The sequence below is a fragment of the Chiroxiphia lanceolata genome, chromosome 15 (assembly GCF_009829145.1).
Source record: "Chiroxiphia lanceolata isolate bChiLan1 chromosome 15, bChiLan1.pri, whole genome shotgun sequence".
In the NCBI taxonomy this organism is placed as follows: Eukaryota; Metazoa; Chordata; class Aves; order Passeriformes; family Pipridae; genus Chiroxiphia; species Chiroxiphia lanceolata.
This window is the reverse complement of record NC_045651.1, coordinates 12,340,985-12,368,574: the sequence shown is the minus strand read 5'-3', so window position 1 is coordinate 12,368,574 and position 27,590 is coordinate 12,340,985. Positions and strand designations below refer to the sequence as shown.

At 40.5% G+C, this 27,590-nt stretch overlaps 1 protein-coding gene across 4 annotated transcripts in view; it reads left to right on the top strand.

Moving 5' to 3' along the window:
* Positions 1-27,590, top strand: part of SGCD (sarcoglycan delta) — a 322,812-nt gene that overhangs the window by 96,508 nt on the left and 198,714 nt on the right. For all 4 annotated transcript variants that reach the window (XM_032702866.1, XM_032702867.1, XM_032702865.1 and 1 more), the window contains exon 2: positions 25,195-25,380. The gene's annotated coding sequence lies outside the window, so the exon portion shown is untranslated. The remainder of the gene's footprint in view (positions 1-25,194; positions 25,381-27,590) is intronic.

The following is a 27,590-nucleotide window of genomic DNA, read 5'->3' as shown; positions in this document are numbered from 1 at the left end:
TTACTTTTACGTGGAACAACAGCATGAGTCTATGAAATGTTTCTGTTTAATAAAACCCTTGCTGAAGTCGCCAGAATTGGTTTTCCATTGTATGGGAATGCTTTGTTACCTTGCACTGAGTTTTTTCAGCAGAAAGAACCTAAATTTTATCTAAAGCATGATGTTCAGAAACATTTTCTTATTTGTGAAGACAAACCTATGAAAGACTATTTTATTTTTGTATATTATTTTAAAGATGGTGACAAATAATCTTTGATAAAAGGCATTGTGTTAGAGGCTACAGATGATATTGGGAGTGGAGGGTTTCATCATAAGATATCTGGCTCTAATGAGCAAAATCAAGCTTGTCACTGGCCATTAAGACTCTGGATGCCTTTTAGTGCCTACTGGAATTGCCATTTTGTTGGTCATATATTCTGTGGTGCCTCGGGACTGTTACTCATTTGCTCACATTAGTGCACAATTTCCATTCTGCTTATCCTTTAGCCTTATTTAGAAACATCACATTGTTAATGAGATTGCCTGGCAAGATGGTACGTGGTGTTTGGAACTGCTTCTGGTTCTACTGGGAATCTCAGCTGCCTGGCAGAGGCACTGCTGTAAAAAAAACATACAGGAGATTAACCAGAATTAATTTACTTGCAAGGCTTAAGGTGAAGAAGAAGTTTTTCTTTAGATCAAAGGCAAGAGCTGTTTTCAGGTTTCCTTTTGTTTTCCTTTTCTGCATAGGACCTGCTGTCTTCTGGGATCATTTGGGCATTTTCATCTGACTTTGTCCTTCTGCTGCTGTCTGTCTCCTTCATGGGGCCCTTTCTAGTTCAGTCAGGGGTCCTGGGTGCTCATTTTCAATGTGCCACTGGGAGCATTGTGTAGTTGGGAAATGGTGGAGCTGCTGGTGGCTGTTGTGGGATGGCACAGTGAGCATCCCTGCTCCACAGGGGCCAGGACTGCTGGTTGCAGGCTCAGCCCACTGGAGCTTTGCATTCCAGCCATTACCCCTCAACTCAAGGGAGCTCACAGCTGACAGCTGTGTTATTTTAGAAGCATGACTCTCCCTTATCCCCTTGCCAGGATGCTTTATGTACTGGTGTAATTATATCAAAGTATGGATATTTGATGGTAGGGAATAGCATCTGTAAATTCTCATTTGTTTGATGACAGAATGTTGGAAAGGCCTGACAGTGCCATGCTAATCACTGTATATATTTAATAAAAGTGGTTGTGTGGTGTCAACTGAACATTAAAATCATATTATTAAATATGGATCAGTGCAAGCTGCTAACTGCTTTTTATTAATTTATATAAACATGATACATCACGTAATTGTATTAAATTTTAGTATATTTAACAATTAATCTTCATTTAATTAAGACTGCAGTTTTGACAACCTTTCGTTTAGTGATTGCTGTAGACTCTTTGAAGCAAACCAAATGCTTGTGATTAATTAATTAATTTATTTTCACTGCTTTTCAAGAGGATATGTTTCAAGGAAGCACCTTATAAGGCAAAAGCTGGATAAATCATTTAAAGTCTGTGTGTAATTAAATATTGCCCCAGCCAACTGATCTGGCTCTGAAAGCATCGTGCTGCATTACAAGTACACGAGTGTCTTTAGTTTTATTCTCTGAAACTTCTTGTTCCCAGAGACTGTATGGTAAACAAACCCATTCCTACTGCTTAGGGAGTAAGTGCAGAGCTACAGAATTGAAGAAAGCTTTATTAATCTCACCTCTGGCCCTTCAGCCTCATTGATTTTTGACATGGCTGCTGGAAAACCACTGGCTTTTTCTTAATTCACTATTCCTTCAACTTTTTTTTTTTCTTTTGTGAGAAACTTATGGCTGAAACTCTATGGGAGGAATTTAGTGAACATTAAAGAAACCGTAATTTAAATTATGGAAGAAAGGTAATAAATCACTGTGTTTGGTACTCAATCTGAACTTCATCTCATTTAGAGGCCTTTTTCCATGTTGACAGAATTAAAATATTAATTTGGTTTTCAATTATTCTCTTTCAGCTGCACTTTATGTTTCTGCCTTAGGTTTTTATAGATTTTGTCACTTTAAAAAATGTACTACTAAGGGCAGGGTTTTAATTATCTGATTTCCTTTTCCTTTTAAACTTCCAGACTGATTTTCATCTAAAGATCGTATCTACCATGCATTTGATTATTGGATGTAGATCAATCATATGGAGATATTTGTATCATCTGTCTCATATGTTGGAAAATGACATTCAGAAATTAGTATCTGCTACTCCTCATTTGGAGTTATCCCATTTGGATGCAATACAACTCAGGTGAGCAAATCCTCCCTGTATGTCCCACTGCTCTGTGATCATGGAGCTGGACTGGGAAGGGGTAGTGGTTTTAGGCAAAATTAATTCCATTAAAGTTAAAGACAATTACGTAGGATAAAGGATAAAGTATTTCTAGATCTTAAATCTCCAAAAATAAAAGCATGTGCCTAAGTCATACTTCATTGTGATAAGACATGGATGGTCTTAGGAAAGCAAGAAGGATTATCCTTTCTAAAGGCCTTGCCCAAGGAGTTCCTCAGGCAATACACTCTCTCTGTGTTTCTCTGTAAACTGTACAATCCCTACATTTCCCACAATTCAAAAAAACAACAAAGGAACCTCTTTGGTAGGGTTTTGCTGTGGTCAACCCTTTGGCCTTGTACAGCCACGAGTAGTCTCTTGCTCTGTAGAAAGTGGACATCTCTTCAGGTGGTGCCACTTCTAGTCTTCCCAATAAATAAATTATTCCTTGAAAACTAGGTGTGATGTAAATGACTCAAGAAGTCCAGTTCTTCACGTGGCAGACAAATGGGATGTCTCCACAAAGGAGTTGCCCCTGCAGCATCTGCTGCAGTGTGATGGTTGATTAATTATCTTCACATTCTACGTTGGTTTATGCTGTTTTAATGATAAAAGACTTTTTGTTCCACAAAAAATGGAAAATGAAACATTGCCAGTTGCATGTGATGTAACAATTGTTGATGAACTTGCAGCTGTTGTGTCTGGCGTTGGAGCCCGGCACAATCTGTGGAGGTGGAAGATGGGGGGGAAAGAGGTGAGATACAGGATAATGACATCATTTTTAGCTTAATAAAACACACTGACTGTAAAGATTTCAGTCACTGCCAGGCTGCTCTGCTTTTGGAGGATCCTGTGTGCCTGGGATGCGCTCCCAGGGTCTGAAATACAGATTTGGCTTCTGTGTCCCTGATACTAATTCCACACATAATGAAAACTTCTTAATTAGGCCTGTTCCACAGGAGCGCTTACTCTCTACTTAGGCAATGAATTTTCTGTAAGTAAAAGTGTAGTACAATAATTGTGATGCATGATGGGCGTGTTTAGATAACCCTCCTATTATTTTAGGAAGTGCAGTACTTCAAAGAAAACTTATCCCAAGGTGTCCCTTAAACTTTTCTTTTGTGTTACCCTCTGGATTACTCTCCTATCTCCTTCCTTTGATATGTTAATCCAGTCATTTTTCCTACCAGAGCTCACTGCTCCTCTTTTTTTTTTTCCTTTTTTTTTTTTTTTGCTGTAATTTAATTTTTTGGAGAGTTAATGCTTATCAGTCTTGTTTTGCTATTTGACAATTTCAGTGACCATTTTTATTCTTTGAAATGAAAGTATACATACTGTTCTGACTGACTTTGTGTTTGCTAGTCCATTATGTTACCATTTCTTAACAGTTTCTCTTTGCTCTTTTTGAAACAGCAGCACTGGTTTTTACTTGTTTTGAGTTTGAGCTGTTTGGATCTTATGATGCTTCAGCATAATTAAGGATCTCCTGATCCCAGAAGGCTTTGACAGGCTCTCTTCTAGGCACATACTTACTAACTTTGAAACTTTAACTAAGATTAGTCAAATTTACCCCCAGTTCATGAAAACTTGACTCCTGTGGGAAACAAATGCTTGTTGAATTTGAAGCATGGTCATAAATTAAGCCTTTAGCATTAGGTGCTTCTGCTTCTTAGCCAAATGCATCACCTGTCAGATTTCACCAAAACTTGTGCAGCATATGAGATCTGACTTGTTTTTCATCAACTATACAGCAAATGGTAATGAATTCATTTACAACTCATTATTTAAGCCCTTTGAGCAATAGCTTTAAATATCCATCTACTGTTGTCTCAAAAATTAAGCACGCAGCTCTGCCACCCGCGCGCAGTCCGGATGATGCAGATTCTGCAGGGCTGTGGTTGCCTCATACTGAATTGTAAAAATCTAATTCTTTATCCCTTTCTTACTCAGCAGAAGGCTGTTAAAACAGATTTGGGTTTTTTTGTGCTTCAAATTTAGCAAAAGTCATATGTTTTAGCAGGAGCTTAATTATATTTATTGACAAGTTCAGTCAGCTCTTCCAGTGCTTTTTTCCCCTCATGGCACTGCAGAAACATGGTGGCAGTGCAGCTGAAAATATCACTGCTCAGTTCCTTCCTAGCAGACAATGTGCCCTTATAATTACGATGGTGCCAATGCACTAATATAATAAAGCTTTAGTGACCAAAGAAGAGGGGAGGAGGGAAAGCCCAAGTTTAGGAGTTCACTGACCTGTGGCCTTTCGTGTCACTGCAGTGATCTCGGTGAGGTACTGCTGGCTGGGGACTTGGAGGGTTTGTGTAGTCACAATGGTGACTGAAGTGTAGCACGTTAAATCAGCTTTAGTGGATACCAGTGCCAGTCTGTCCATCAGCGTGGAGTCACCTCCCTTGGCTCTCTGCAGGTTTGTTTTCATGGTGTTGGTGGCATTTACCTTGCTCTGTATTATTTTACTGATTTTGATCTTTACTGTTAGGGTGGTGAGGCTCTGGCACAGGTTGCCCAGAGAAGCTGTGGCTGCCCCATCCCTGGAAGTGTGCAAGGCCAGGTTGAATGGGGCTTGAGCAACCTGGTCTAGTGTTAGATGTCCCTACCCACAGCAGGGGACTTGGAACTAGGTGATCTTTAAGGTTGGTCCTTTCCAACTCAAACCATTCTCGGATTCTATGGTTCTATAATACTGATGTATTTAACAATACTTTCCAGCTTGTTAGAACTGTACTGTGTCTTTGCCTCTGGGCACTTGAATAGCAATTAACAGTATCAGTATGTAATGAGGTACTCTATATTGGTTGAAAGTCCGTCTTTTCCAGTTATGTGTCTAAATAACATCAAATAAAATTCAAACCTCTTGGGTTACTGTTTTTCCCCCCCACTCTTGTACTTTGTCTTGGAGTGAGTGAATCTTGGTGTCCAGGGGTTATCACTCATGCTGATGGAATTGGGTGTCTGTGATGCGTCAGTGCAGAAATTCTCCACTGAATATCTCTTTGTAAAGCTGGCTTACCATCAGAAGCCAAAGTTGGACAATCCCTGAGCTTTGGGAATATCTTGCCCTTGCTGAACCACATCTTTTTGGCTGGAGCAAGCTCCAGGAGCCAGCTGTATTCAAAGGCAGGGAAAGTTTGCATCTGGAGGTGGATTTCAAGTCTTATCTATGCTTGATTTTTTTTCCCAACTCCTCCATAAGCTATGCTGTACTACTGTGCAGTTGCTCTGACAGGCAAGACAGAGATTTTGTAATTAGGAGCCTTCCATCATATGGTGTCCCTGCTGCGTTTCATCGCCAGCTGTCTTCCCGGGGCTGAGGAAGCTTTGCCTTTACCATGCTTCACACAGCATTAAACTGTGTAGAAAAGGCTAAATATTGTAGGCCAGATGCTGCTTTCCCTTTGCCTTTTATCAGCCTAGAGAGTAATTTCACTCCTGGGATGGCTCTTTGCTCGTGTTAACTGGTGCATGACTGCAAGAGGCTCCTACTCCTCCTTGGTCCTCCTGGTCCTCTGGCACAGGGAGGACTGTTGCAGAGGATTGTTTCCTCTGTGTGCTGACTGTGTGGGACCACCTTTCCTTTTTAATTTGGATATCTTTTGGTGAACTTCATTCCAGTTACATTACAAAGGCAGGCAGAATATATATAGTATTTTTTCTTTTATTTTCCTTTTTTTAATAATATTTTATAAGAAATCCTTAAAACAGGAATGGCAATATCTTTTGTCATTATTTACTGAGACTGGAGCTAACCTCTCTAGTTATTTATCTAATAAAACTGAAGCTTTCTGAGGTGTCCACAACAGCAAGAGGCATTCTTTGAAGTTGAACTCCTCTCCATTTCCTTCTCCATTTCTATTTGGAGTTGCTCCTTACCCACTTTTATCCTGCGAGGGAGGAATTTTTTGAGCCTGAAATGAAGCAGCAACCCCTAAGGGGACTTTAATACAGAGAGGTTACAACTCAGACAATAATTTGGGTCAATTTAAATGGCATGTGGGTGTGGGTTTAAATAAATAGCTTTAACCTTTAGCTTACTGATGGAGCTGAAAATAGATACAGGGTTGGGCACATTGGAAGAAATGTGCCACTGCTGCCAGCATTACTTTGAATAAATAGATCTCTCTTCAGGGCTGTCAAACCAGCACCTTTGCCAGTAAGAAGTAATAACATATTTCTTCTTTTTCTTTTTTTAACCAACAACCAAGTCTAAAAAAAAGCTCTTACCTTTTTTTTTGTGTGTGTGTGTTTTTCTTTTCACAGACCTGTACTTTGCAGTTCTCTTTTATAAGCTGGACTTTTAATAACATTCATACTTTTCATAATTATTTAATTGCCCAGTTACACCTGTATGTAGACTTTCCCTAACCACTTATATCCTAAAGGCAAGAATTAGAGCACATGTTGATCTTTACTCAATGTTTGCCATGTTTCTGACAGGAACTCTGTGAACTGCTTCTTTCCCCCACCTATTACTTGTGGCTCAAGAGCTAGAGGACAGCTTATGGAATTATTTGCTTAGTTTAAAGGCCAGAACATGGTGGATATGCTTTAGCTTAGTAATAGTCTTCTGTAGTCTGAGCTCTATCACCACAGTTGCCCAGATAGTAGATGAGAACTAGGTATGAGCTCCTGTACCTTGCATCTACAGGAGGAGAGTAAAATTACCAGCAGAACTCCTAAACTCGCATACAAACATGTACCCGGTGAAGAAATACAAACTTCATCATTATTTTAAGCTCCTACCAATATGAAAATCTCATCCAGAGTACTGTAATGGGAAGTATGTATGTGACAGCTGCTCGAAGTTGTTCACAAAGAGTTGATTTAAAATCAAAATTTGCAGTTAGTTGGTAGGAAGGAAAGATCAAGTTGTTCCTTTTCCGAGGGGACTTAAAACCCTTTTTGAAAATCAAATAAAACAAAGAAATGCACAAAGAAAATGCTATTGAATAATTCTGTTACTGTATCAAAGCTGATGGACGATACTGTGGCACTAAATAGAGCATTGTAAATGTTTGTTGCATCCTGCAGCCCCAACCCAGTCAAGCAGCTGAGTGCCCTTGCTCTTCAAAGCTGGAGCTGCATTTTCATTGCAAAGGCCAGTAGCATTAACAGCAGTGCATGTCTCCCACCCTTGGTAACGATGGAGCCCAGCAGCGCGGAAATTGCCTCGATAAATAAGATGGTGATAAAGAACTACCAACTTAAGATCTCGTAAAGGCAGTGAGATTTCTTGGTGGAGTGCAAAGCTATTTTCAGCTGCTGATTTGCTCCTGTAGCATAAATGTAGGCATGATAAAATATGCAGATAATGTTTCATAGTAACCATCTGATATCTAATAATGGCAAAGAAAAACAGAGTCGTAAGTTTGGTGCGGGCTGCAGTTTTAGTACTGTTTCCTTCTGCAGGTTGTTACTACTGGCTATACCTGCTGAGTAGAAGATAGATAATTACAAAGCATGCCAAGGACAAATAAATGCATTTTCACCTTTTATGCTTGCATAGATTGTTACCCCCTTACAAACAGGTTGCAGCCTTATGTTCTGTAAAACACACTGCAGTGTCGACCCTACGTAACTGCGTCACACCATGACAGGATGAAGCTCTGTGGGAAGATGTTTTGGCATACATTTCCATAATGAAACACCTTAAATTTGCTTATGCAAAACAGATTGGAAGTGATTCACTAATGTGCCAGCAAATTTTGCAAGGAACCTTTTAGAAGAGCAGCACGCTGGTCGTAATCTTGTGATATTTTGTGGGTGTGGGAGAAGCTGTGGAGTTGCCAAGGCAGGGGGACAAACTGTGACAAGGTGCCACTAGGGACGAAAACTCAAGAGCTGAAGTCCAAAGGGCTGGACCTGATTTCACAGCACTGAGTCCATTCAACATGCAATGGTAAGGACTGAAAGGGAGATGCTTGAGAGAGGTACAGAAATTCTTCCCTTTCAGGTTATCTGGTGAATCAAGATGAGGAAGAAAATACCCCAGGTGGTTTAGTAGTTGTGCAACTGTTTGCAAAGGTTTGTCAAACCCTTCCCTGAAGCATCTGCTTTTGCTACTGTCTGATTCCAGTTTATGGTCTAAACAGAGCACTTGTCTGATCTGCTATGGCAAATTACAAATTCTAAATATCATATAGCATAATCCATGAGGACACGGTGATATCCCCTTTAAGGTGTTTGACTTCCAGGCCCTGGGCATTTTTGTAGTTTTACTTGCATCCCTTTGAGACTTCTGTACTGCTTGTCAGTGGAGTATTCAAGGATCTGTGCAACTAAGGAATACTGGCTACAGTGAGCACTGAAACCAGTCAGTGTGTTATCTTCATCCATAATTCTTGTATTAAAAGTGGTCACAGTCTGTGTTCTCTTGGTAGCAGCAATATTAAACATGTCCCTAGATCTGTGTGAACGTGTACAGGTGTGTACATGCAGGGAACAGTCTGCTGTCTGTGTGCACAGATGGAGGCCAGTTTGATATGTGACATGGGCAAGTGTGAATTTTCAGTTATCTGTGGGGAATATCAATGCATGAGTCTTGTGTGTGTAGCTGTAATGAGTTAGCACAAACTGCAGAAAGGTGATATTACAGAATGCCCTTTGGGGGAGTGGTGCATCCTGCAGTGACAAAACCTGTCCTGGCTACACCACCTGATGTGCAGAAATCATCAACCACTTGCCCTCCGACACTGAGAGCTGGGTTGTGATGGGAAGGGTGAGTCTGGGGGGGAGATGTTGGTTATTCATGTAACAGTTTGTGTTAAGTAAGCACTTTCTTGTTCCTTCCTTTTGATCTTTTTAGATACCCTAATTATGAATACAGTCTTGACAAGGATGATAAAGGGCCTCAGGGGTTATAAAACAGGAGGTGAGGTTAAGAAAATTATTTTTATATTCGTTAGAATAGAAGAGATTAAGAGGGGTCATGACTAAGGTGTACAAAATCCAAAAGGTATTGAAGGCAACATGATGCCACCAGAATATTCAAGAGAGAAACTGTGAAGATGGGGTAAGTGGAGAGCAGCTGAAATTTTGATTGGAATTGGTTGTGGGACATTTTTGCAAGGGTATTGCTCTTGGTGAGGAAAATAACTCATGCTTATCAGTGGGCTATAGGGAGACAACTTAGGACACAGATACACTGATGGTCAGAAGTATAGGATACATCATGTATCTTCTTTTTTAAGTGTCTGAGCAGGTTGGGTTTGGGCAGAGGGTACTGGATTAACAGAAAGATTGACCTTTTGAGCTTTTTTGGGATATAAGCTGGAGTGCAAAATGTTGGGAGACGAAAAGCCCCACACTTTCATATCGAAGATGCTTTGTGCGAACTTATTATTTAAAAAACAGTGCTGCAGAGCTGAGGCTTTTGGGGACTGTACTGCACAAAGACGAGATAATTTTGGGGCAGTAGCACAGCAAAGGAACAAGACCTCTGATTAGTTCTTTATTCTGTGTGCCCGTTTCCCACTACCAGGACAGCACCAGGAGCTTTTCAGTAATGTGTAATAGTACAAACCTGACAAAACAAAGATGTGTGGCCAAGAACACCACCAGTTGTGCAGCTACACAGGCTAAAATCAGAAGGACCTAGAGGCAAAGTCAGTTAGAGCTATAAAGTGTTTTGAGATGACTTACAAAAGGACTGAAAGTAAGAGGAAGGGAAAAGTCCATCAGGAAGAAAGGGAAGCAAATAAATGGACTAGACAGAGAAGACAGAAATACCAAATGCCATTATTTTGTGCTGCACTTCACAGAAAGGTTAATAACTGTGTCAGATCTGTAACAGCATTCCCTTTAACAAGGGGTTACGAGCAAAAGCAAGAACAAGATAAGGAGTATTTAGGTAAGTGTGATATATTTGGGTCAGCATGGCCTTATAAAACGTAGCCACCAAAGTATTTACAACTCTCAGAAGCTTATGGAGAATAGGGCAATTGTCAGAATTCCGGAAGAAGGCAAACACAGCGCCTGTCATCGAAGAGAACACTACAAGGGAAACAGAGGTTTTTAGTTACCCAGAAAGATAGAGAGCAAATTATTGAACTGACCTCTGAGCACATACCTATGAGCAGCACATAATAACTGACATGCTTTAAGCCCAAACTAACCTAATTTCCTTCTCTGTTTGACTAATACAAAAGAGAGGAGGAAAACAGAAGCACTTTGTCTGGAGCCAGGAGTCTGATGCTTGTGTAAGCACCATGTTCTCACATCTGAGAGAAAGCTGAGCTCAGACTTGTGGCTGTCAAAATCTTTGATCAGTGGATCAGTAGATCTGTTTTAGCAGACCTGCATATTCCCAGGTAGCAAGGATTTCACTGCCCAACTACTAGCACTGGCTATACACCTGGCTTTAATGAAATCTGAGAGCAGTTTATTAATATTTAACTCAAATGTTATTGGACATTTTAGCCATGGGGTGTGGGAAATATCTGCATTAATGAATTTGATTAGTTGTTTGAATGGTGGACCAGAAAGTACATTTCCCAAGTGTGGATGAGCCACAGTCATTAAAAACCAAAACCAGCTGTACATACAGAATTGCTGTATGGGGACCACTGATTCAGGAGAGCTCAGGGGATGTTGCTGTGGACCCTGAACTGGGAGGTGTCAAACAGAAGCTGCAGTGACCTGGTGTTCCCACAGAGACACTGGAGGGAAGCAACAAACCCAGGACTAGTACCACTAATGTTAGTCTGGGGTTTACTGTGCTGAGAAAATGCTGCAGCTTGGAAGTAACCTGGGAAGGTCAGACAGACAGTACTGGCACGTTGGGGACTATTTCAGAGCAGCTGCTTAAAACTGAGTTATGGCTTCTTGCTACCAGACTCAAAGGTGTGCAAGCAGGGAGAGAGTTGCATTGATAACAGAAGCAAAATTTCAAAATCTGTATGATGTGGAGGGATTTGTGCACTGGTAAATCCAGTTATGGTCCTGATTTAGAAAAACAGTGAAGCATCTGCTTAACTTTTTCTGACAGGTTTTACAGGTGCTAAAAGCTCTTCCCTGAATGAATTGCTTTGCTGAATCAAGACCCAATCAAGCATATGCTTGTGTTAGGAAAAGGATATATGCAGTGCATAAATTCTCTGAAGGGGGTGGGGAATATACATTAGGATATTTTTAAATGCCTATTTTTATAAATGCTTTCTCTGAATAAAAAATGTGTATATGGCAGCATACTCCTCTTTGCTCTCTCTCCACCATCCCTTTCCCCAGTGTATTTACTATGAAAGAGCTTTGCCGTGGGCAATAGCCTGTACTGCAGTGGAGTATCACATATGGAAACCTTATCTAACATCATGCAAAAGTGTGATAGGTGGGTGGAGGGTGGGAAGGTAGAGGTAAACCTTTAAAAAGTTTTCTTAAAAATAATTCTTTTTAAACATTCCTCAGGCTTTTGCATAGGGATTGCAGAGTAGGCATTCCAGCACTTTAGGCAAGCACGGGATTTATGCTCTGTAATAAATGTATCCATAGGGTGCTGCATTGTTGTAATCATAGTGAATGACAGTAAAATTAGGAGAATTAATAATAACCCAGCTGGAATAATTTAGCACTGTGATAACTAAACTCTAACCTAATACTCAGCATCCTGGCAGAACTATTTATGAAGCACATTGAATGTGAGAGTCTAAGGGGAATCTTCTATAGAAAACAAAGAGAAACCCTAATCACAAACAAATGCCATAGCATGTCATTAAGAGGATTAAGTGGCTTGAAATTGATGTCTAAGGCATTTTGGTTGATTGTTGCTAAAAATACCACATGCTTGACAATTATCTTCTGTTTGCCCTCCTCTCTCCTGCTAGTTGTCTGTCACACAGTATTATCCTTGTTTACCACCCCTGCCTCATACCAGGGTGAGGTTTGCTGCTTCGTGCCAGACCTCATCTGGAATTTGCAGTCTGATGTGTTGGCACTGGTTGGTGCCAAACCATAAATACCTTGATAATAGCAAGGGAGAGGCCAGGTTCAGCATACACTGGGCTGAAAGCAAAATGGAACAGCACAAAACTTCTGGAGTTAAAATTAGCTTATTCTGTAGCATTTTAAATAAAAAGACTGTGGTTTCAGTTTGAAATATTTCATGCATTGGAGTTAATAAAGTTCTAAAAAATTTTAACTTTGGGTGAAGCATTGTACAAATAAATGAGTTTTATATAGACTTGAACTCATAATAGCTTTCTGAATTATTAATATTTCTGACAGTTTGACCTTCGGACTAAGTAACAAATTTTTAAAGTTAGAAAAACTTCCTCCTCTGCCCTGCTTAGTGAATCTTTGCTATTATCTCATTGGGCTGTGCTTTGTTGAAAGGAAGATGCAATTTAGGGAAGTCAGATATTTCTGAGACGAAGCCTTGAAAGTGGTGTCATTGTGTCTCAGTGAATGTCGCTGTGTACGGATCCCTTTCTGATCTGTTCAGGGTGTCAGTGACAGCCCACAGAGAAGTGTATTGCACCAAACTCCTGGATACATGATAACCCAAAGCATGGGATGTGATTCCTTCCATGACTGTTTAATGTGTGTAAGGTGGTTGCAGCCCTGAGCACAACAGGCAGCAGGGCAAACTCCAATTCTAATTTAGATCCAAAAATTAATGGGGAGTCTTGCCCTCTGTGCAGGTGCCCCTGTGGAAGTCTGGACATGGAGCCAGCCTTCATGTCCAGCCTGCAGCAACCTGCCATGCAGCCTCCATGGTGTTTTGCATGTGTATATGGAATAGCTCCAGCTTCAACCTGATTTAACCATCTCACATGAAATATCAGCCCATGTCATTTTGGGGGCATTGAATTAAACTGTCGAAAAATCTGTCTTCAACATCACAGGTTGAATGTGGGTGTTAGTAAATTCTTCTGGCTCTTGCCACTTCTGTTTCTTGTACCTATACTGTGCTGTGTTTCTTTTGTATTTAGAGAAAAGTGGCACTGAGAGATACTGGTATGTCTGCTCTGTTAGCAAAAGGATCAATGTCCTGCATAATTTTAGAAAAGGCAAAGGTCTGCTGTATTGTGATGGGAGCTGCACGTGGACAAAGAAATCCCAGGTTTTCAATTAGAAGTTTTGGGGTTTGTTTTTTTTCCCCTTCCTCTTCATCAATTTTATAATAATAATATCAAGAACAACAGCAATAATAATTAAAACAACTGTATGTCCTGCATGCAGCCTTCTGCATCTCATCTTCTGAGATGTTGATATTTAAAGCCAGATGATTTTTTCCCCAAGACAGAGGTTCACACCTTCCACGTTGCTGGGCTTCAGACAGGAGCAGAGGATTTGCAGGAAAAAAATTAAGGACAGCAAAGTTTTAAACTGTGGTTCAACCCCTTCCTTCTCACATAAGATGAGATACAAAATCCACTGACCTACTACCTCTCTTTCATGGATGCCTCTGTCCTTCCTTTGCAGTATTATTACAGCATGATTGGATTTTTAGACTGTAATCTGTACCTAACCATCCTGTTTTGAGGACACCCACGTAAATAAATACTGAACATCCTAGTTAGTGTCTCTGTGAGCACTGTCTCAGGGCTGGCTCTTTTATTTGGATTATCTTGTGCACTCTGCAGACCAGTTAGTAGTAGACCTCAGTTGAAGAGGACTTTCACCCAAGCCTGAGGAAAACTGAAGGTGACAGCAGTGCTTCCTGTCTCCTGCTAATGGCCATGTTGCTGCAGCTCTTTAGTAATCCTGTCACCTGCTGGGAAAGTCACGTATTTAAGGAACATAAGCAGGAAAGGATGGTATCTGCTTGGTGCTGGGGTTGAAAGACATTGCCAAATGGAATTATAATTTGTGTCTAGACAGCAGTGAAAATTAGCCCTTCATCATACATCAAGGTAATACACAAATTGTTCTGTAAGCATTAGTAACTTAATTGTATTACTTTGAGGATGCATGCATAAATAAACACTGAATATATTTGTTATCTTGCAAATGGAAATGAAGCTAAAATATTAGCGAGGGTGGAGATTCCTCACTAATATGTGTTTCATAACAGCTCTGCTACTGTGGCTGTGAGCTGGATTATTTTGAGTTACTGTTTCCCTTTTCAATTGATTTAACCCAGTGTAATCCTACATTCAGGGAGAGTTTGGATGACCAGGCAAGATGCAATCTTCATAAATTATTACAGACCAGTGAAAGTTCATTATTCTGCATAAAGGATTTTGGGTGCAGAACAGTAAAGGAACTTGCTCTGAGTCACAACTGGCGTATTTATAAAGGAAAAAATAAAATCTTTTGAAAGTATTATATGTAACAGACTATAAATGGCAGAAATTTAGTTGTATATCAGAGGAATCCATTAAACACACGCAACCTGCTGGGAGATACTTCAGTATCACTTCTGTATAAATCAGTTCATAAACTCGTTTTTAATTTTTTGGCAGACTTACGAAGCCAATTACCCTGGTAATAAATATTCAACTTTAATGGGCAAGTAAATAATTAATGTTATTGCCTTTGTAAATTTAGCTTTTCAGTTATAAATTAACATAATTAAAATAGTAATGTTTCAGTACGCATTTAACCAACCAAATCTAAATCAAGCAATTAAACTGTAGGTTTTTCACATCAAATGAGTTGAGTTTATAATGATACAAACTGTGGGCATAAATTTGTTTTTCATGGTCAGATTCATTATAAAAACATGAAGGAAAATATTCTGTAGTGGATGTAATCAAGTGTATTATTTGAACAACCATTAATATATACTTTAACTACTTTTTGTTGTACTTCCACAGTGAATTAGGAAGGGAAAAGCATCAGTCTCTGACGCTGCAGTAATTGCCTGTGTATAATTGTAATGGCCACTGTAAAATGGTTGTGACATCTCTTTGTTGTATTGATTGGATAACCACAATGCACAGTATGGATCTGAAAAGGTAAAAATTACTCTGTAGTCATTAACTTTTGCAGACTCCAGTCTGACTTACACAAGCTGAGAATTTGATCATCCGCTTTCCTTTTCTACTTACCGTTTCAGATTTTTTGTGATGGGCATATGCCATCCTCCCATGTCAACCTTCAAGCTTAGTGAGCAATCAGAGCAGTAGTGCTTTTCTTCATAAAAACAGATGACTTAGTGGAAACATGTAGCTATTTGCACTCTGAATGCAGGTCAGAGCTGGTGAAATTCAGCCCTTTCAGTAGGTGTTCCTGAAGAGCAGAGCATGTGGCTGTAACTTGAGGTTGGATCAAGACTTCAGGAGGTTGCATCAAAATTTCTTGATTTGCTTGTGAGAGACAGTTAAGGGGTGTCTGAAACCATATGACTTCTGAAGCTCAGAAGCTTCAGGAACACCAGGCTATATAAACTTGGACCTTTCTCTATTATTTTTTAACTGGGAATTTCACAAGAGCATTTCAGTTTGTACGAGTGTTGTCAGTTTGTGACTCTTAAAAAGACTACTCTTCATTAGAAATGGGAAGAACTCAGAAGAACTCTGTACATGACTCTAAATGTTCATGTACAGACACACAGATAGAAACTCAAAGTGTGAAAATTTGGGTCTGGTCAGAGAAGTCCTGAAAGCTCCTACTGAAAACGCAGAGCTGTAGACATTTCTAGTCTTGCAGCCTTCACAGATTATAATTTATCATGGGCTGAGCAGTCTATTTATAGCTCTTCAAAATGTTTCTAAGAGCAGTGTTTTACAAACTGCCAAAGGTTTACAGATTTGGAATGAGAAGAGTTCCTCGATGCACACATCCAAACCTGCTCATTGACATTTCTACAAGCTGTGATTTCACAGTCCTTTCATGTCCCTGAAACCCATGGGCAAATTTATCCCTGGTAAAAGCCTGCTGAAATCAGTGAAGTTACACCAGAAATAAATTCAGGTTAATGAATTTTATTTTGGTGGTGTTCAATGCAGATAGATAGCTATAGGCTTTTTTTCCAGTATCCAATTGTTTAAGGTTTAGTGGTTAAAAAAAAAGCAACAACCAACCAACCTTTGAGCTGAATTTTTGCTAGTTGGCCAAATACATGCGGAACTGCAGTACAGTTTTGCCAAAGATATTATTTTGAGTTTTAGAAGGACTTTAGAAAGAGTCAAAGCACTCTAAACTTTTATGCATGGTATTTGTGGGTTCATATTTCCAAAAAGATTTTAATTGAACACAATTGCTTGCTGTCATGATGAACTGTGAGTGGGAGAGGGGGGATCCAACCACCTGGTGGCACAGGCAGTTGTCATATGAGCACTGCTCTGTGTGTCAGTGTGCATCTGTAAAAGATCAGTGATAAGGCAAATTTCTATTTCAAATGCTGCCCTTTTAGGAATAGTTTTAATCTGTATTTCATTATTGCACTTTGGCCGTGTCTAGATTTAGGTGGGGTCCGTGAACCTTGTGTTTTCTTTGCCCATGATGGCTAAATGAGCCTTTTCATCTCATGCCAAGCTCTACCTGGGCTTAGTGACATATTTCTGGCTGGGGTCTACTAATCATGGGCTCCAAGTGGAGTTGGCAGTCTTGAGCCGTGTCTGACAAGAATCAGCTTGTCTTGTAACAGGGTTATTCTAAACTCCCTTGCATTTGATGGTCCCCTTTTAGCTGCTTTGCTTTTCAGCACAAGTCGAAAGATTGCTCTGAGCACCCGAGACTGAAGGCAGTTCAGACACTTGTTGTTCAGGCTGGCTCTGCTGGGTGCTGTATTTCTGCTCTGTTCCTTAGGATTTACAGCACACCAAGGAAAGCAGCCTTTGCTGACAGGAACAGTGTGACGCTGCTTTATTTTATGGGTGGAGTATTTCAGATAGTTTGCTGACTTTCTGTAAAAGTCCAGCAAACCTGCTCTCTCCGAGAGCAGACAGCAGGAGGTGTTTTGCGTGGGTGAACTCAAGATCTTGCTCATGTGGAATCTGAAAAGGGATGTGTGTGTGTGTGCTCGGAAAGGGGAGAAGACATTAGGGAAGTCCTGATTTGTGATTTGCAAATGCATTGGTGGCTGTGGACCAAAAGGCAAACTTCTGGGGCTTTTTATTATTATTATGGTCCTTTTTAATTTGTTTCAGCTTCCTCCAAACTCCTGACACTTCTCCTAGGAAGCTCCTCCCTGATGCTATGCCAGGCCCCAGCATGATCTCTTCTGTGTTCTCCTGCTCTGTCCTTTGTGTACTGGTGACTGAAATTAAAGCACTTAATGGCTCTAGAGTTTTACCAGACTTTTATGCTGGTTACCAGCTCAAGTTCAGTTTATTTTTCTTCAAATATATGATCCATGTAGGAAAAATGACATTTCAGAGGTTGGTGTTTTTCAGATGTCATTGAATTTGATATACTTTCCAGGCTAATGTATCAGGTGTCTGCACCGAGAGCGATGCCTTTCTGTGTCATTCACGGGCTTTGTTGACTCCTACTTTTCCCCTGGGTTGTAAGAGTGTAAAAGTAGAGATGTGGGTGTGAATTCCAGAGTGACAGCACAATGTATATAATTTATCCAAACTTTTTGAAGCTTGCAAAATTACTAAACCCAATTGTTTTTCCAAATACAACTAAAGCTGGGTTAAAGCATCATAGGAGAATCATGTTTTAGACTCTTAGGAAACGCAACAGAGATTGAAGCTATGCATGGCTTTTAAAATCAAAAGTTTGAAAATAATAACCTGAATTTATAATGGAAAACCCTGCTAAGATTCTGGCTTGACAGTTGACTGACAGCTGTGTGTCCTCCTGGTGCCAGAGAATCCAATATACTTGTATTTTCTCTAGCATTGGGTATACCAGCTTATCCCAATATGTTCCACAAAGATAAACAATAACATTACATAGTTAAATAACTTTAGAGATAAGTAACTTAAGCAAAGGACAAAAGGCTTGCTTAGCAATGACATTTAACAATAGATGGAGGTGTATATGCATTTAGTTATTAATTTTCCAACAGAAAATAAGTTACAAGTGGCAGTAACACAAAGCAGAGTATCTGTGAACAGTGGCAGATAAGGGCAGGAAAGGCATTTTGACCTGTCTTAATGCAGGCCAGTCATAAAGCTCACTGATTCCAGTGAGAGTAGAGTGCAGCCAGTGCAAGAAATATTGGGAAGTTTTAGCTGAAGTGTTCAAAAGAGAGAGTCACTGAACCAAAATAAACAAACTAACAGAAAGTTAAATTAAAAAAAAAGAGAAGGGCAAAAGGAAGGTAAAAGCATATCTGAAGAAGATTCGGAGAAGCCAGTTTTGGGTGACAAAATAAAAATGCACTGAGTTCAAATGAGATTACAGTTAATAGTGGTCAAGTTAATACCTTTTATACAGAGAAAGAGAAGTACAGTATATGTATAAAAAACTTATGCTCTAATGTCCTGATCCTGTAATAGGATCCATTTATGTGCTATCAGCTATGGTAAAGAGATCCAAAGGTATTTGAACCTTCCAGTAATAGTGTTCTTCATCCTGGAATGTATCTGAGTTATAGCATATAGAAAATACATCCCAGAATAGTCTAAGTGCGCTTGCTTTGCATGAGTAGAAGTTTATTGTGGGATGGCTCAAAAAATGTTTTTTCTCTAGTTAGTATAATTTATTATGCATTGTTACACATACTGATAAATTTTCTTTTCCTTGTGCTGGGATTTTCATAGCACATTCCACCTCTGTGATGCTGTGGTTGCAGAGTGGAGCCCTAGCCTTGGGAACACCCTGGCAGAGGTGTAAAAATGTGTGAATCACAGGAGTAGAAGTGAGGCTGGAAAAGAGATAATCTGTCCCAACTTCTGCAAAACAGCTGACCCTGGCTCAGTGAAAAGGGGATAACAAGATAAGGGAAAAGAAAGGCACGGACTTTGCCTTACCCCTGAGTTAAGGACTCTGCCATCCTAAATTTGGAAATGAAGCTTTTTAATGAGCTGGGAAACAAGTTACTGCTGATGCAATGCACTTGGGGCCGGAGGAACACGCTTCAAATTTGCAAAGAAGAAACCTGACAGAGCCAGTTATTCCCCACTCAGTGTGAAAGTAAGGCTTGTAGCCTGACTGTGGTACTAAGATGAGTGATGGGATTGTTTTCTAGTTAGATTCCTATTTTGAGTTCGAGTAAGAGGAAATCCAGTTAGATATTGTTCTATCAGCAAAGGTTGTATCACACAGCTGCCTCTGGTACAAACCTGTCAGCTCTTGTTGGGAGAAATGTGTTAATTTCTTTACTTGATTGTTTTGATGATCTGACCAGTTACGTGCAAGCTGTTTGCTATTCACTCTCTCCTAAATCTGGGAAGTGAGTTGAGCATTGCCTTCCCCCACCCCCCCACCCCGAAATGTGCTTCCAACCCTTTGAAAGCATTATTTGACAAGGACATATGCATTGCAATAACTTCATCATTGCTTTCAATTGAACTGGCAGAAGAAACAATAATCTCATGAAAGAGCTTCAGTACAAGGGCAGATGTAAACGTCTGAGTCTAAGGAGCCCAAGAGATCTTATTTTATAGTCTAACCAGACTGTAGTAGTAAGAGTAATAATAATAAAAACACTTAATAGTATAATGCAGTCTTGGCAGCTGGAGAGTTAGACAGTAGCCTGCAACTTAATGCTTTTGAACTTGAGAAGCAGCTTTGGTTAAAACATGCCTGCTGAAGAAAGGAGCTTATGTTATTTGAAATTGGGTGTATTTCCACTGCACTTCTTGGATTCATTTTCAGAAAGTATTTACTCGTGTGCAACAGCAGCAAAACCTGTGCAGCATTTTCTAACCCACCAAGACATTAATTACACTCTTGAACCTCATAATGTAACATTGATACTATTATGATGGGAATATTTCCTACAACAAGCATGATTAACCACTTATTTCCTTTCTCCTGGATACTGTTAGTTTGTACTTGGATGACAAAAAACAGCGCTGATCTTCAGCGACATCACAGTATTCCATTCTATTAATTTCAGTCAATGTATTCTTTATTTTATTATTGCCTGAGTTAATTTCCCATCCCACCACAAGCCCCCACCAAGTGTCTGATCGTGGATGTTATAATTTGAATTGTAGTTCTGTTTCACTATTTGTTTTGTTGGCAGGGAAGGGGAAAAAAAAAAAAGCCTCGAAACAGCTGAGTGTCAGTAGTGCTGGAGATTTCTGTTTTATTTATGTTTTGTACTGAGCCATCGTGAATGATGAAGCATGTCTGGGACACGGCTGTGGGCAACACTCTAAGTGTTATAGTTGGAAAGGTGCCAAAGTTGCATTGCTTCCAATTTTTTACCATTAGCCTTTCGGAAGAAGGGATTCGAAGTCTCATTTTGTTCCCTTCTTCACCAGTGTCACCTTTACACTAAATTAATGTGAGATGTTTACCAGAGATGGAGCTGACAGGATGAGCTGTTGATCCCACAGCATTCTTGATGTGGCAGGAGCAGAGGAACAGATTGTATGAACTGCAGAAGCTGGCTTCCCTCGGGAACAGGGCTGTGAGGAGCCAGGGGCATCCTCTGAGGTAACAGAGTACCCCTGCTTTTTGTGGTGGGACTGTGCTAAGCCATCCTGTCCCCGAGCTCAGTAGGAAACAGCGAGCTTGACCCAGAGGATATGGCAAAAAGCAGCAGTTGTTCCCTTCTCAGCTGTAAGGGGACCCGTGTCCGAGACTGTAATTAGAAAATATACCTGCTAATGAATTGGTATAATCCCTTGCTGTGTTCAGAGCCTGCTGTGGAATCTTTTCCTGCACTTGCAGAGGCGGGTGACCTTGTTAAATACTTAGCAGAAAAATGTGTTTTCCCGTGCCTGTTTCACAGCCTTTCTTCTGGCTCTACCAATGGACCTCCTCTCTATTAGCTGAAAATACTTACCCAAGTTTAGTTTTAGGGAAAGAGGGAACTTAGGAGACATGAACATGTTCCATATACCTGAATGTGTCATACACATCTACATGAATGCACACACATGTGGAATTCTGATTTCTTAAGGGCCACACTGGGAGTAAAAATAAAAGAAATTTAATATTTAGGCAAGGAGTTACGGTTTCAATTATTTTTAAGTCATCAGCCTCTTTAAATATTTAATCTTTTCTGTGCCCAACTAATTTATTCAATTGCAGTTAGGTACGTTGTAATTAATTTTTGATGAGACAAGTTAATACTAATTTGAATATCTACTACACTGCAATATTTGCTTGCAAATATGTTGTTTAGCTTCTAGATACCTCTTTTTGCCCTTGATGAAGTTGCATGTGCTCACCAATATTGTCATATGTAGTCACAAGGTCCAAGCTGCCCCTCAAGCTGTGTGACACACCAATATGAGGATGAGTGTGTTGGGTCAGAGAGGACCAGGTCCAGATGGCTCCTGTCCTCACCCCAACAGTGATTAATGGCTGATGCCTAAAGACAAGTATGAAAACAAAGATATAGCAAGGCTTCCTGGGAGAGAGCCTCCCAGACTTCATTGATTTGTGGTCTGGAAACATCTCAAGATAGAGATGGTGTCTTCAGATTTAATATTTGATCTTATTTGTTACATCAAAAGTATATAGTTATTTTGTATAATTCATGCTTTCCATCAGTAAAGGACTGAGACTCCTCCAAGGGAAATACCCTCTTTTTACTGGAAAAATATCTTGCCTGCCTTTTCTGATTAATGAGAACGTTCATATGCCAGCTTTTGTGACCGGAAGACTGATCTGATACTACTTAACTATGTTAACTGAACGTAAAAATCTGAAGTGGGATAATGAAAGTAATTTGCAGTTTGTCATCGATTCCCTCCATGTGTCTGATCGAAGACTAGTGGGAGCACAACTCAGAAACATCACAACAAAATTGTGGATTTTCTCATGAATGGGGCATTTCTGTAAGTTCAGACTTGGTTTTGTTTCAGATAAAAACAGTGCTGGCTCCTATAGCAGCTGCCAACTGAAATGGATGGGGTTTTATCAGGGATCATAGAATCATAGACTGGTTTGAGTTGGAAGTGACCTTAAAGATCATGTAGTTCCAACCTCCCGGCACCTTTCACTAGACCCATCCAACCTGGCCTTGAACACTTCCAGGAATGGGGCATCCACAAGCTCTCCAGGCTGCCTGTTCTCACTGCAGTTCTGGGGCAGTCCTGGGGCTCTGAGCATGGGGAGCTGCTTCATCAGCCCACCATGACCTGGGCCTTTTTCACCTTTCAGGATGGCTGCTCGCTAGAGCTGCCCAGAGTCAAGGAGGTCTGAGAAGCATCTCAGGGGCTCTGTGAAGGGTTCTCCAGGTTCCTTGCCTGTGAGAGGAAAACCAGTTGGACAGTAACCACCAATTCAGTAGTGGCTCACTGAGTGTGAAGGGTTTTTTCTGCAAAATCATGCAAGTTTGGGCAACAGAACTGGTATACTTTTTTTTTTTTTGGTCTCATTTTTTCCATTGGAAAATTCTGAGCCAACACAAATTATAGCTCATGAGGGTTTTCTTGCATTAATATTTTGTGGCCTTTTACTTTACTCTGTAGCTGACTAGGATGGTCCCTGGCCTGCCTCCCTTCCTCTGTATTTCTGTGATGCACACCATCAACGTACAGGAAGCACGTTGCATTCAGGCTGGAGCATCTGCACTGCTCGCTGGAAACCTGGCCGATAATTTAATTTTATTATGTTACCCCCATCTCCGTTGTACCATGAAAGATGGGAATGGTGCGTTTTGTCATGATTAAAGTTGTTTTCCCCTCCATGTCCACAGCTCCCATTACTTCTCATCCTTCACATTACTGCATGTTCGTAGCACTCTGAGCTTTCAGTCTGGATCAGGCAACCGCTTGACAGCACCAAGGAAGAGGGTAGCTTTGTTTTTGTCTTCTCCAAGAGCTGGAAGTGCGTGCTCCTGCCTGTGCTGGAATTTATGGTGCACTCAGCAGTGCAGGAGTAGGGAAGGTACAGGAAATCTATGTGCATAGATAGCAGCATTTTAAGGCAACTTGCCAACTCTTACCATAGAGATTTGCCTCCAGTGAGCATTGGCCAGCTGTACTTCCAAGACCATGTCTTTTCCAACCTGAGACCAGGCTCCTGCACTCAGCTTACTGTAATGATGTAGTCCTATTACTGTTACTTCTACTACTCAGCTCAGCTGATGCTGTGGTTAATGCACAAAAATGTAGTACTGATTTTCTTTGTGACTATTCTGCGTTACAATTTATGAGTTGAAATGAAAAAGTAATTGTAGCTGTCGTCTCCAGAGATAAAATCCCTTAAAAGCAGTAGAATTAGGTCTTGCTGCTGCCTGCAGATCAAACTACTGCAGCATCAGCCATTTCTGTACCCATAAGTCATTCAGCAGCCTTTTCAGTTGGCAGTCTGATTTTTCATGGTTAGCCTAGAAGAGGACAGGAACTGTGAAGGTCCACTTTTGTCCTTCATATCTGAATTCAGGAGAGGCAGAAAGTCTGCAAATGTGTACCAAGAAATGCAGGACTGGGGTCTGCCACCCTGACTGCTGTTGTGGGTGTCTCACAAGCTGTTCCACTTGTAGAGCCTTTGGGTGTGTATGTAACATAAACCACTTATATGAGGTCCATTAAAGTAATTAGTGGTAATTAAAGCGAATATATTTGATGGTTCTGATCTGTGTGACCATACTTGCTATGTGGATTTTTGGTAAAAAAAAAAGAAAAAAAAAATGTGTGTTTGTGTGTATGTATATAAAGGCAACTTTATATAGTACGATTTATATGATGATAACTTTCGGTATGCACAGTTTCACGTGCTGATTATTGAAGTCTTCCTTCTTGCAAGCCCAAAAGCTAATGTCTTTTCCAGATAGGTATAACCTGTTCATGGGTTCAGGATTTTTTGTGGAGATGGAATGGGATTTTGTGGTATTTTGAGCTACCACGGGCTTTTTCCTGTATATCTCTTCTTTTATTCCCTGTGCTTTTTTTTTGCATTCCTAGGCAAAGTTCATGAGTGTGTTCATGGCTGCTGAGTTAATCTTAGGAAGGCATCTCTGAGCTCGATTTAAGGGCACAAACCACATAGTCCGGGTGTACCTGACCGAGGGTGGTCAGATCCTGTTCTTCCTTCAATCCTCACCTGTTTTGTGGTGCTGTGCCTGGTTTTGCTTCACAGGCTGTGTTATCTGGCTGGGGAAAGGATTCTCCTTTGACTGTTTTCCAATATGCCAAGGATTAGGGATGAACATTCGAACTTCTCAGTGCCTCTCTGGGGCAGCACTGCTGCCAGGTGATCATCTCCATTGCTTTCTTCTCACCTGGGTGTCTGCAATGAGGCCCCCACATCTGTGTTCAGTGCCAGGATCTGACCTCTTGAAAACACTGAGCACATCTAGCAGTGACAGTGAGCTAGAAAACATGGTGATGCTGAGCCCCCTGGGCCCAGAAAACCCCAGGACATTCACCTGTCTTGACAATTGCACTGGAGGCAGAACACTGGGAACTGCTGTGTGTTGGGTGGACACTCCCCACTTCCCATCTGCTGTAAACTCCTAAACTTTGAATTCCTTGACTGAGAACCGTTTTAATGTGCAAAGTATTAAGACTGAGGTGATGTCTCTGCTTTTAATATGAAAGTCCTGTTATTCTTCAGAAATGCTATTATGAATTAAAATATTCCCTATGGGAGAAGTACATTACTTACTTTTGTATTATGATATTGGACTGGAATAAAAAGCAGTCAGGCTGTCATTCATTTCCTGGTCAAGGGACACTGTAAAAGTACTGTAAAGCAAGAATAACTTTGCACCACAGTTCTTGAATTCAACGATTGCCCTCTGAAGGTGCCACACATGATGGATTGTCACAGGCTTTCTGTGCTGCCTTGACATTTCATTCCTATCCAGTGTTGTCTTGTGTTCTGCTCTGAATCTGCCAAACAACTGACCCTAGAATTAAATGCCACACCTTCTTCTCTTCCCCTTTTTCTGAGCAGCGTCTTCTGCAGCTGAGGCTCTGAAATACTGGAGGACACCGCATCTTCCTCAGGGACACAGACGAGGGAGAGCTGGAGCCTCTGGGGGGCTCGAAAAGGAATTGCAGTTGGTGGTCGCCTGAGGAGCTTACCTTCACACCAATGTTGCTCTGAAACAAGTTGTGTCCAACATTCAGGTTTGGTAAGGTATGTATTTTTTCCCCTACTTTTTTATTTTTGCTCTTTTCTGAATGACTACATATGCGGAAAACAGAACATTAGCAGCCTTTGTGTGTATTGCTGTACACATGCCATGCTTGCACTGCATCTGTAAATAACCTTTGCTCTCCCTGAATTTGGAAAGTGTTCATCAGGATTGAAGTGTTTTTATAATCTTGGGCTTGGGGGCGTGCATGTTTATATTAAGTGCCCTATGGAACAAAATGCTTGCTGATGGATGTGTGTTACTGTTGGTGGAGTATACTTGGTGATAGGCATCCATGTTTTGAAAGTCCTACTGGTTGTGTTTCACACAGTTGTAGTGAAATACCACTACCAACTTCTTGTATAATTGTATGCCCCCTTTTTCGTGGGGCACTCAAGAGTTTTGCCAGTGTGGAGGTTCTCATACTCACACAAAAATTGCCTTGGCTGTGCTGGAACTGTAGCAAGACAATAAGCAACTGTCTTAACAATAAATTGAAGACCAGGACTTTGGGAATGTATTGCTGATGAAGATGGTGCTATATAAGCTCTTACGGTAATGTAGTCTCTGGTTCTACAGCTTCTTTTTTTCTAGATCAAGTTATTTCTGTGAAGGCAAAGTTTCCTGATTTAAAAAAAAAAAAACAAATTTAAAGCAATGACTCCTAGATCTTAAAAGAATGGTATCAGATGATACTATCCTTTTTCATTTAACACATGGGTATTGACTTCTCTTATATGACTGATCCAGCAGTATAATCTTGTTGAGAAAAGTACAGCAGCAATGTAACACCTGCACTTGGTGTCAGTGGAGTAGGAGGGAGAACAAGTCAAGACTTTCTTAAAAGCCTCTATGAAAACATGATGCATCCAAGTGAGTGTGCGTTAGTTCTCCTGCTTTTCATCTGGTTGCACCAGTCATGTTACCTCTGAAAATTGTAGGCTCAAACTCTCACGCTTCAGCAGAGCTCTGACTGTCTCCAGTGATTGCAAGGAAAAGTTGGAGGGAATAGCTTAAATTAGGTGCTTAACTTTTAAATGTTGAGGGTCAAGAAAGGTCTGTTCCAACCACAGCATATGCTGTTAATTTGTACAGGCATTTCAGGAAAACAACACAGTTGTCAGGGAGAGATTCCCATCATTAACCCATGGCACTGCTGGCTCCAGTTGTCTCTCTGTTCCAGCAGCACCTGGTTTCTAGAAGAGGAGGCTGTTAAACGTTGCTCTTGCCTTCATTATCCTCTTCACTTTTGTTTATTTCCAAGCTGCTGTTCCTGTGATTAAAACACTTAAAAGGGAAGGTTGTAGAAGAGGTATTTCATAATTAAGAGAGCTACTTGACTCTTTCAGAGAAAAATTTTCACTGCACTAATGTAGAAATCACAGCAGTTTTGTTTATTCTTTGTTCAGATTTGAGATTTTTAAGTTGAAACATGTAAATCTTCCTGGTAATGAGGATGTGTGTTCTACTGGGTACTCAAGGAGTGCCAGGGCAGGTGAGGATCTGCTCCAGAGATGTTGGTTGTGGTGTGATTGTGGTGGTGCCCTTACTTTGGACAGGATGGTGGTTAGATGAGCTCACCACATCCTTTCCATCAGAGTCAGTCTAGCTCTCAGTCTAAGATTCACATGTCAGTCTGCAGCATGAGGTTGTGCAGAACTTTGCAGAACCTCACAGTTTCAGAGGACAAAGAGCATTTTCTATACAATTGATTTACTATTATTTAGGCATTAAACGCTAGGTTGGACTTCGGTCATAGTTTTGCATTTTACTTTGTGACCATCAGATCTAAAAACTTGTTTTTTATTTAAGGGAAGCTCACATTTGTAGCAACTTCATCTTTAAGGAAGATCATTACAGATTGAGAAGGTTGTGCTTAAGTGTAAAGATTTGGCCAACCGTTGTTCACTGAAGTAACTGCGACCCTTCTTTATCGATTCTCTTCATCTTGAGGACTCATGATTACCAGAATATTTGACTACCATCAACTTTTATCTGTTCCCATGGCACCCTTGTTAGACAGAAGTGCTACTTATCCCCATTTTATAAATGGTGAATTAGAAACAGAGTCAGTTCTAGGTCACTTTTAGGTGGTAATCATCTGTCTCTGATTTGCATGCAATCCAAGTGCAGAAGGTGCATCCAGTACCCACAGCTGGAGGCACACAGATAGCCTTGGCTGAACAGCTGAGTCTATAGTGCAAAGCACAAG